Source organism: Aythya ferina (genome assembly GCF_964211825.1).
Source record: "Aythya ferina genome assembly, contig: HAP1_SCAFFOLD_29, whole genome shotgun sequence".
In the NCBI taxonomy this organism is placed as follows: Eukaryota; Metazoa; Chordata; class Aves; order Anseriformes; family Anatidae; genus Aythya; species Aythya ferina.
Genome location: NW_028181463.1, coordinates 192,177 through 203,637, shown reverse-complemented (window position 1 = coordinate 203,637; position 11,461 = coordinate 192,177).

The window sequence follows — 11,461 nt, the reverse complement described above, 5'->3', positions numbered from 1 at the left end:
CTATATAAACCTAAATGCTACTACAACAAACTGAAAGAAATCAATTTTCTCACTTGATAACTGTAATCCTTTCATTTAACACATACATTAAAATGCCTTATTTAACCCTAGATTCATTGATAGACGAAAAACACCCGTAAACCACAGAGCTTGTCCATACCTTAACCACAGACCTGACACCACAATCAGAACACCAAACACTCCCACTAAATCTTTGCTTAATCTCTAACCCAGAAAGTAAAAAGAGGTACCGAGGGTGCTAGAGAAAGCTCAGCTCTACCTCAGAATCTCGTGCCCCAGCAGGAGGAATGTGACTGTGGCAGTGACTGTGAGGTCACTTCTGTCTCTGCACTTGATAGGGCAGCAGCAGGAACGTGTCACGCAAAGGGACTGTGAGATCACATGTGTCTGGAGGTGGCAGGTCAGCCTTGACTTCTCCCTGGGAGCTGCACTTTTGGGCTGACATCTGGCAGTGGCCCTGCTAGGCCAGCACAAGGCACCTGCTTGGCATGCTGACTGGGGGATCCCCTCTGCCTCCAGAGCCAGGAGGACCCAGACAGAAAGAGGTCAAAGGTTGGACTCGATGATCTAGAGGTCTCTTCCAACCTAGAAATTCTGTGTGTTTGTGTGTGTCTGTGTGTGAAGGCCCAAAGGTGGGTTGTCCAGTCCCTTCTGCTTGAGTCCATGACTGCAGAGCAGGAGGCACAAGGCTTGGCTGTGTCTAGCCAAGAAGCTGCAAGGCCAGCAGCAGGCCCATGGCTTGGAAGGCACTTCTGAGGTGACTTGAGTCTGGTTGGCTGACAGGCTGCAAGGATCGAGATGGTTTGGGATGCCTACTTCAGGAGTGGTTTCCACCCTGATAGAGTATCTTTGGTAGTAGGAAAGAGCAGGAGAGAAAAAAATGCCACACGGTATGCATTGGAAGGTTGGCAAAGGCCATGAGGAGGAAGAAATGTCCAGGGGAAAAACTGGTCTTGTTGCTAGTAACAGAGGCAAAGAATGCATTAAGTGTCTCAGCCTTTACCTCATCCCTTGTCAACAGCTTTTCCCCCAAAATCCAATAAAGGATTATGATTCTCCCTAATCCTCCTTCATTTAAACTATTTATATATTTTTTATCTAATTTTATTTTATTTTTTTATTTGTCTTTGACAGTAATAGATGGATTGAGCTCCAGCTGGGCTTTGGCCCTTCTAATTTTGACCTGCACAGCCCCTTAACATTGAGGACACAGCTCCAGACAAACTGACAGCATGCATGAGAAGAAAGCACAGCAAATGTGGAACCTGACAGCCTTCCATCCCCTACCTTCTGTGACTGTGTTGCAATTCCATTCAAATGTTTACTCCTGAATTATCCAAATATCCCTGCAACTCTTGCTGCTGCTGCTGTCTGGTCTGATATAGCACAATTATACTAAGATTGGACTGTCTGCCTGCTGACATTAACAGCTGATAGAATGGAACATCACTGTGGGTGAACCTTGAGAATCTGCAGGATTTTGACTTCAGAAAATTTTGACTTTAACATGGATAAGAGTCCAGTCCTGTACCAGAGGAAGAGAAACCCCACACATCAGGGCAGACTGGGACCCTGTTGAGTGAGCAGTGCCCAGGAGGAGGAGGGCCTGGACACCACGAGGGATGCCATAGAGCAGTGGTGCCTGCTCACGAGGAACCAGGCCAGCTTCCTAGAGAGCTGCCTTCTGAGGAGCATGGCCACCAAGAAGATCTGAGTTATCACGCTCAGCTCAGATCTGCTGTGACACCACAGAGATAAGGGTCTGCAGCCAAAAAGGAATGATGTGTAGGTCTCGGAGTCCCTAGGAAAGCCATGTATAGACAGGATAGAGGACTGTGACAAGGTTGAAAGTCCCAGCAGGACCAGGTCTTTGTGTAGATGGCTATGGCTGTTTTCTCTGCCACTGAGGCCTATGACAAGAGAGCTGACTGTGAAAGCATTAGGGCCTCATTGCCTCCTTGCCCCCAACCATGAAGCAGGCAGGGGTCGTACCATTCTTCTGCACTTGGCCATGCACATCCCCATCTCCTACTGCCCCACAAAGAGCCCTGAGCAACCTGTAAAGGAACAGATCTCCCTTCCCAACCGCTTGGGGTCTAGGCCTGGCCCTTGTACTTGGTGACACACATCCAATTTTCCCACACCTCAGTGTCACCTTCACATTGCCTTTGTCTCCTTATCCTCACTGCCTCCAGCGTTCGGCTATAACGAGCTCCAAGGGAGGCTGTGTCAGTGCTGGCCCTTAGGGGGACACTGCAGGAAACTTGCCTGGGACTTGGACTTCTGGAGAGATGTCTTCAATTGTCTGTGAGTGCCTGAGGTTCGTGGGCTCATCAGCAAAGCCCCCAGAGGGGTGATTGCAGTGCCTTGGGCTGGTGCTGCGCTGCTGAGCTGGGCCGGGCTCGTTGGACAGAGAGATCTCGTGGCAAGAGGGCCGTGGTGCAGAGAGACAGCTGTGCCCAGGAGCAGCTCCTCTGCACAGCGCAGCAGGGCTGGGGGCACTGCCTGCAGAGACAGAGTGCTTAAAGACAGGCAGAAGTGGCAGGATGCACAGAGCTCAGTGGTGGAGAACACTTTCCAGCCCTGAACCTGGTAAGTCTCTGGCTCGAGGGCAATACTGTGGCAGGTCCTGGAGGAAGGAGATGTTGGGGGTGCATGCAGGGGTGGCCATGGCTGTGGTGCAGAGCAGGGTCCCTGCTGTGCCCCAGGGGCTGTGTGCCAGGGCAGGGCCTCTGCCGCCTGCCAGGCCCAGTACTCAGCCTGCCCGGGGAGCCCAGGGGCTTGGGCAGAAGAAGGACAGGGCAGGAACTGCCTGCAAAGAGAAGGCACTTTCTGCACTCTCTGCCTGCCTCTTCCTGCTCTGATTGTGGGGCAGGCTCTGTGTTAAAAGAGTGGCTGGATTTGCACAAGTGACTGAGCTTCCTATTTCACTGAAAGGAGATATGAACAGGTTAGTGATGAAACTCAGAATATCCCTTCCCTTCTCTTTGCTTTCGGACTGCACCAGGGCTTTTCTGAGCTGTTCTTTAGGACCTGAAATCAAGATGTGATTTTTTAACACAACCTCTGAGCGCAGCCATACCCCAGGTGAGTGCTGCAAGCAGACAGCAGCCAGAGGATGGACAGACCAGCCCTCCTGGATGTGACCTCTGGCTGAGGTTTGCCCCCAGAGCAACAACATTTCCCACTGCAGTGGAGCAGAGGTGGCTGCTGTGTACAGGACACTCAGCAAGCACAAAGCAGGGCTCACTGGGCCCCTCAGTGCTCACTGGGCTCTGCCTCTCTGCTGCCTTTGGGTCAGGGCTGCTGCTTCCCTGGAGCCATGGCCATGGCCAGCAGCAGGACGTGGCCTTGTCACTGCTGCTCCCTTTGGCTTCCTCATTGTTCTCTTGTGCTTTCACATTCAACTATGTCTTGAGATCTCGTGTATCTTGCTGACAATCTTGCGGTCTGTACAGTGGCATCTCTTTCATTGCACAGCTCTTCCAAAGCTGGTGCTAGGAATATGCCCAAGGAACTGCTGCATGAACGGGCCTCTTGCTTTTCGGGGCTTCACCGTGGATCAGAATTTCAGAGTGTTAGTGTAGTGCTGGACTGGGAGCTCTGTTCTTGGCTGGCCATGGCTCAGCAAACAATAACTGGCCTTGACTGGCCTGGGACTGTCCCACTGGTGCTGGGTCTGATGGCAAATGGCATGCTGGAGAGGAATGTGGAGCTGCTCTGTGGCTGGGCCAGGCCTCTTGTGCTGGCCTGGAGAGCGGGGCTGCCCCTGCGGGGCACAGGCACTGTGTGCTGGGGATCTGCCAGGCAAGAGAGCAGGGCTCCTGCAGCTTCACGGACCTCCATCTCTTGAGTGCAGGGGCTGCTGGGGAGGCCGAGAGCCACCTTTGTGCCAGCAGCTGTGGTGCCTTGAGAGGGGCTGGGGCTGTGGTGGCTGTGCCCAGAGCCCTGCAGCAGCCTGCGGTGGGCACTGCCCTGCGGCCAGCACAGCCTGGGCTGCTGGCCTGGGGAGAGGGCAGGGAGGAGGGGAGAGGTGGGCAGGGGCTGGGCTGGGCTGGGCAGTGCCCGGCAGAGGGCAACAGCAGCATCAGGGAGCGGTGGCAGCATGCAGGGGAGGGCTCCCAGCAGGGCGTGGTGCTGCAGAGCCAGGGCTGCATGAAGGGAGACCAGAGCTGCAGGGGCAGGGGAGAGGAGGCCGAGGGCCAGGGCGGCTGCTGCAGGGGCAGGGAGCTCAGCATGGCCCTTGCAGCCCCCTGCCCTGGGCCTGCCTCTGCCCTTGGGCTCGGCCCCGGCCTTGGCTCTGCTGGCAGGAGCGCTCTTGCCATGCGCTTCCTGGCCTCCCCTCGCCTGCGCACAGCTGCTGCCCACTCAGGCTGCTGCCACAAACGTGTCCTCACAAGCAGCACCAACCCTTGGGCTGCTTCTGCTGGCCTCCCCCACCCCACTGCCTTGACTCCTTTTCTCTGCTCGGCCCCACCTCTGAGGGCTGCTTCTCCAAGTGTTCCTGGACAATCGGGTTTACTGGACTGGGTATATTTAATGGCCTGGCACATCAGATCCAGAAATGTATCAGGCTCTACTGCACAACGGTGCACAGAGTACCCTAAGGGATCCCAAAAGTTAACTGTACTGGAGGCTGAAGTGAGTCTAACAGGGAAGGAATGGCAAAACCACCCCACTGGGACTGGTCCAGAGGCTATGTGCATCCTTGGCATAGACTGCTTTAGGAGAGGGAATTCAGAGTTCCAAGAGGGCACCACAGGTGGGGCTTTGGCAGAACTGCCTTGGAGACAAAGGACATGAACCAGTTGTCTACCTTGCTTGGCCTTCCACAGAATCCTTCTGTTGAGGGTTTGCTGAGGGCTGAAGAACAGCAGGTGCCAATGGCTACCATGGTGGTGCACCTGAGGCAGTGTCGCGCTAACCGAGACTCCCTGATTGCCATCCATGAGCTGGGTCATCAACTGGAGAGCCAAGGTGTAGATGTAGAGCTTGGTAGTGTGCTTTAGTGATGGACTTGTCAGCACTAAGGTAAAGTTGCCTGACCTGGGTGACACGTCCCAGGGTAGTGTCAGGCACAATGCAATTCTTTTGCCTTCTGCATCTATAGCACAGGAAGTAGGACTTTGCCCTACTCTATTGACTGGGCAGGTCTTTTCACTCTACTCAATTTAGGTTTCTGTGTCTGGAAGGGGACAATTTCCCCAATGAGGCCAAGCTCATGGGTACAGCTACAGCCAATAAAGAAATATTTATTTTTCATTCTGAGTTTTCCACAGACGATCCAAGAGAGTCCATGGATGTCCAGGTGTCTACTGAGATTCAGGCTGAATTTCTCAGGATCCAATGGTCATTTGAATCTTATTTTATTTTATTTTATTTTATTTTATTTTATTTTATTTTATTTTATTTTGTTATTTTCTGAACACACCCCTGACTTATCTTAGAAAGGGATTCATGTGCTGGGCTGGGCTGCAGTTACAGGGACAAAGACCACTGCTGGTAGTAGAGGTGTCAGACCAGCACACTCAGCTCTTCCTCCCGATGAAGGTCTCTAAAGAAGTCACCCTGGATGAATAGCAATAGGAGAATGATGTTCAAAACTGAAATGCAGAAAAATTCAGCCTTTGAAATAAGAAAATCTTTTTATTGGTTGCTCTTTGAAATCTTCTTCCTTAATTACATCTTGCAAGCTCTGCAAATAGCTGCACAAGTCGTGAAGGCTTGAAGACAACTATCAAAGAGACGTTAGGAGTTTCTGCATTTTAATGAGTTCCATGGTATATTTTGGTGCTCAGGTACTGAGAGGTGAATGATGCAACTGCTAGAGAAACTAAAGTCAGGAGGAAAAGCTGAAGTGACTTGGAGTATTAATGGGCCCCAGTGAGGGCTGTTACTAACAAAGCCTCCCCAGGGACTTGTTAGGGCAGATAATTGGAGGTCATGGTTACAGACAGGCAAAACACTGTGCTGAGAAAAGCCTTGGTTTAGTGAAGAAGAAGAGCCAAGACCTGACCCCTAGAACTGTGAGAGGAGATCCTGCACCCCCACGTCTGGCTCAAGGCTTTTCCTGGGGTCTGTGGGATGTGGTGGGCAGTGTGATGCCATGAGAACAAGACTGGTGTGACACCTCCGAGGAGCTGCACAGGGTTGAAAGGAATCAATGAGGCCTCATCACAATGAATAAAATATATTTCCTCATAAACTCTAGCCAAGAGGACAGAAATTTCAGGGCTTTTGGGCCTGCCATTGCTACCAGCACCCTCTGCCTTCCCCTCTGCAGGCTTTCCTATCATGTGCCACAGTCTGACCTATTTCCTTTAAGTCTGCAGACACCCATCTCAGTTCACCACCTTGCTTTCATCCCTTGCTTTCACTGATGTCTCGTCAGCCCTCACCAGCTGCTCCTTGAAACACAAAGCAATGGTCTAATCAGAGGGTGACCTCTTGCACCACAGCAATATACGTTGAGGGACATTTCTTCCTCCTTGTGGCCAATGCTTAACTTCCGAGGTGCACTGTATGGAAGTTTTATCTCCTGCTCTTTCCTACTGCCAAAGAAAGCTCCATCAGGGTGGAAACCACTCCTGAAGTAGGCATCCCAACCCAGCAGGCTCCTTGCAGCCTCTCAGCCAAGCAGACACAAGTCACCTCAGCAGCAGCTTCCAAGCCAGGGGCCTTGCAGCTTCTTGGCTAGACACAGCCAAGCCTTGTGCCTCCTGCTGCCTAGCCATGGACTCAAGCAGAAGGGACAGGACAACCCATATAGGGGCCTTCTTTCTGCCTGGGTCCTCCTGGCTCTGGAGACTGAGGGGATCTTCCAGTCAGCATGCCAAGCAGGTGCCTTCTGCTGGCCTAGCAGGGCCACTGCCAGCTGTCAGCCCAAAAGTGCAGCTCCCAGGGAGAAGTCAAGGCTGACCTGCCACCTCCAGACACAAGTGACCTCACAGTCCCTTTCCGTGACACGTTCCTGCTGCTGCCCTATCAAGTGCAGAGACAGAAGTGACCTCACAGTCCCTGCCACAGTCACATTCCTGCTGCTGGGGCAGGAGATCCTGAGGCAGAGCTGAGCTCCTCTGATCATCCCCGCCAATCTCCTCCTTGTGGTCCACAAGCTGGTCAGATCAGAGTGAGCAAGAGATTAAAGATAAAGGGAAGAGGCTATAGGCTGTGTTTTGGCTTGAAGGGATACTTTGAGGTCAGGCATAAGAGTAGTGGATTCCTGTCAGGGTGTGGAGTAGCATTTAGGTTTGGGGATTACTGTCACTGGTTAAAATAGGGGAAGGGCTACATGACTGTTTTAAGCCAGCGTTACAGCAGAATAAACATTGCCTGAATGTTCTAATCTCACAGAAATCATTAATTTCTGCTGGCTAAACTCCTTTTCCCTCTTTCAAATCTCACATCTCTCCTGGCCAGGCTTCTCCTGACTTCCCCATATCAGTCATCTTCATAGGGGCAGCTTTCTGATGGATTTCATGATCTCAGAGTATCTGTCTCATATCTGTTGGCTACTCCTTTCTTGAGACTGACGTGGCACCTAAGTCAGGATGGAAAAGAACACAAAGGCTGTAGGTGAACCCTGCACAATACGCCCAGCAGTTCTTGTACCACCCCAAAATTTTGTTTCCTGCCTCCAACTTCTGGATACGGAATGGCTTCTGTGCACCCAGGGTATCTTTTTTTCCAAACCCTCATGCATGGTTCAGTTTGCCCCAAGCATCTTGGAGGCAGTGGCCCCCTCTGTGTCGAAAACTGAAAGCAGTCCTAAAGGATGACTTCAGGCAAAAGCTGACACCTCTGACATGAAAACCCCTACCCAAGACCTCTTTCACTATGGGGCCTACCAGCTACTTAGGAAGAGCAAATCTCAGAAACTACATGCACAGCAAGTGCCTTCTGCTGCCCTACCATGGACACTGGCAGATGTGAGCCTAAAGGCACAGATCCCAGCCAGGAGTCAAGGGTGACCTGTCAGCTACTTCAGAAAGAGCTCACCTCACATGCCATTTAACAGCCATTTGCTTCCTGCTGAACTTAGTGTTTCTGATGCACCAGTGAGCAAAGAATACCACACCTACAAAACACCGCCTTTTTTGCCCAGGAGCTGCCAAGGTGGAAATAATCTGGCTGTGATCCTCCAAGCTCATGGCACACCTGCTGGGCTCCCAGCCTCTCTGATGCACAGGAGCCAGTTCCGTGCCAGTCCTGGGAGGTGATATGGCAAGAGGGACCTTGTAGACAATGTTCCAGCCCCATGCCTGTTGGCGGTCTGTCAGCTCCTTGTGCACAGTGAAGATCACACTCAAGTCTGGAAGCCTGAATCTGGCCTAGCAGACACTCAGGGGAAGCAACCTCTCAGCCCCAGCTCCAGCCCCAGCCCCAGCCCCAGCCCCAGCTGGCGGTGGTGCTCTGCAGAGTGAGGGGGCTGTGGTGCCCGGGCACGGGAGCACTCTGCAGGGCCGTGCTGGGCAGGCTGGGAGGCAGACCCAGCTCATGAGGTTACTGCCATTGTGCCAGGGCTGCAAGGAATCACTCCCCAGGCTCCTTTGCTGAGTCTGCTGCATGCCCTGTGGCTGCAGAGCTCTCCTCTGCCTGCTCACACCAGATTGAGCATATGAGCTCTGTTCAGTCCACCTCGGAGGAGATCCCCCCTTAGGAGGGAAGTGCTGCAGTGGAGGCCAGCTGTGCCACTGCCGTGCCCACTGCCTGTCCCTGCCTGCAGTCCCAGCACAGCCCCACAGCAGCACTGGCACCAAGTGAGAGGAGCAGCCGGGCCTGACCCCACCAGCAGGGCTCAGCAGGACAGGGCAGCAGTGGCAAGAGAGCAGCTCTGCATGCCACAAGTGCTGGTGCTCCCTGGCCGTGCTGCTGGGATGGGACTCTTTTCCTCTGCACCCCTGCACACAGACCAGGCAGTGCAAGCTCCTTCCTGAAGTACACAGACAGACATGATCTTTGTGTACAGTTGCTGAGCTAGACTTGAAAAATATATACCAAAGTGGAATTGGGATGACCAATATCATTTTAGTGGGTAACATTAACTGAACTAAAACTAAGGAAATCGGTTAATAAAATGCACACACAGAAACGAAAAGAAACAGAATATAGGCTGTTCCTATAATGAGTGACATTAAGACTCATCTGCAGAAGCAGACTGAGCACTTATTCTCCTGAAACACATTAAATCATCAATCTCCACAGGGCTTTCTTGAGCTCCTGGTTCCTCATACTGTAGATGAGAGGATTCAATACTGGAGGCACCACCGAGTATAAAAATGTCACCACCAAGTCCAGGTATGGGGAAGAGATTGATTTAGGCTTCAGGTAGACAAATATGGAAGTGCTGATAGTCAGAAAGACAACTGCCAGGTGAGGGAGGCACGTGGAAAAGGCTTTGTGCCTGCCCTGCTCAAAGGGAATCCTCAGCACTGCCCTGAAGATCTGCATGTAGGACAGCACAATGAAAACAAAACAACCAAAGGCTGAAGAAAAACTAAACACAAGTGCCCCGACTTCTCTAAGGTAGGCATCTGAGCAGGAGAGCTTGAGGATCTGATGGATTTCACAGAAGAACTGGTCCAAAACATTGCCGTGGCAGAGGGGCAGGGAAAATGTAGTGGCCGTGTGCAGGACAGCATTGAGAAAGCCACTGCCCCAGGCAGCTGCTGCCATCTGGGCACAAGCTCTGCTGCCCAGGAGGCTCCCATAGTGCAGGGGCATGCAGATGGCAATGTAGCGGTCGTAGGCCATGACAGTGAGAAGATAAAATTCTGATGCAATCAAGAAGACAAACAAAAAGACCTGTGCAGCACATCCTTGATAGGAGATGGCCCTGTTGTCCCAGAGGGCATTGGCCATGGCTTTGGGCAGAGTGGTGGAGATGCAGCCCAGGTCCAGGAGGGCGAGGTTGAGGAGGAAGAAGTACATCGGGGTGTGGAGGCGGTGGTCACAGGCTACGGCGCTGAGGATGAGGCCGTTGCCCAGGAGGGCAGCCAGGTAGATGCCCAGGAAGAGTGCAAAGTGCAGGAGCTGCAGCTTGTGCGTGTCTGCAAATGCCAGCAGCAGGAATTCACTCACTGAGCTGATGTTGGGCATTTGCTGGTTCTGGCCATGGGGTTCTCCCAAGGAGGGAAAAGGCAATAAGAAAATACAACACAAATATCTGTTGATATCTGATTCAATATTGGCCTTTTAAGCAGACATTAGGCATGTTCATTTCATGAGCCCTGACGGATGCTGCCTAAGGTAGTCCATGGGAACAGGGGACTCTTCTGCAGGCAGTGTAGTTAACAGTCCCTACCTATAAAAAAAAAAAATAAAAAAAAATTAAGAGGAACATGGGGTATTCTCAGATCAATTTAACTCATCATATGAAGAAATTTTTACTCCCAAATCACCTAATGGCAGAGAAGGGCTGTGGCAATTTCTTTTTTCTATACTGTCATTCCTGCTGCACTACAAGCAAAGCCTTGTGGATCCTCAGAGTCACAGATACTATTCCTCTAGTGCAGAGTGTACTACAGAGAGCACAGCCAGTCTGTCCATCCGTTCTGGTCTCAGCTGCCCTGTGCTGGTGGGAGAGAAGAGCAGCGATTGTCCCAGTGAAGTGCCTGAGCCTTCCCTCACACAGCATTTCTGGCAGGAGCTCCCTCTCACTGCCTGCCCATGTCCTTGCTGGGAACTGGTTCTCTGTCCCCATATCTCTTCCCTGTTCTTGCTAACAGACCCCATTGCACAAGCTGTGTGCTCACACTCACTCAGATTCCCCTCCACTGCAAGAATCTTAAAGCAAAGAATTCTAAAAATGCCTTTCTCTTCAGACTAACCAAGCCTCAGTCTTTTTCCTGAAATGCCCATTCATAAATGCCATTCTCTTAAGTTGATCCTAGTCCAAATTACAAGAAGAGTGAGACCCATTCCAACAGATGCTATCAGCCATCAGATGTGCCAGCTGCAGAAGACCCCTCTGGCAACCCCACCTGCATGGCCCTGCTGCCAGAGCCTCACGGTGTCAAGAGCCTGCAGATGTGTCCTGCCACACGCTGCCCTCTGTTGTTGTGCTCCTCAGTGCCTCCAAGCCCTCTCTCCTTCTCTCCTCTCTGCATGCCAGCTGCGGTCAGAGCCCCCAGCCTTGCTGCGCTGTGCAGAGGAGCTGCTCCTGGGCACAGCTGTCTCTCTGCACCACGGCCCTCTTGCCACGAGCTCTCTCTGTCCCACAAGCCTGGCCCAGCTCAGCAGCACAGCACCAGCCCAAGGCACTGCAATCACCCCTCTGGGGGCTTTGCTGATTAGCCCACGAACCTCAGGCACTCAGAGACAATTGAAGACATCTCTCCAGAAGTCCAAGTCAGAGGCAAGTTTCCTGCAGTGTCCCCCTGAGGGCCAGCACTGACACAGCCTCCCTTGGAGCTCGTTAGAGCAGAACAGTGGAGGCAGT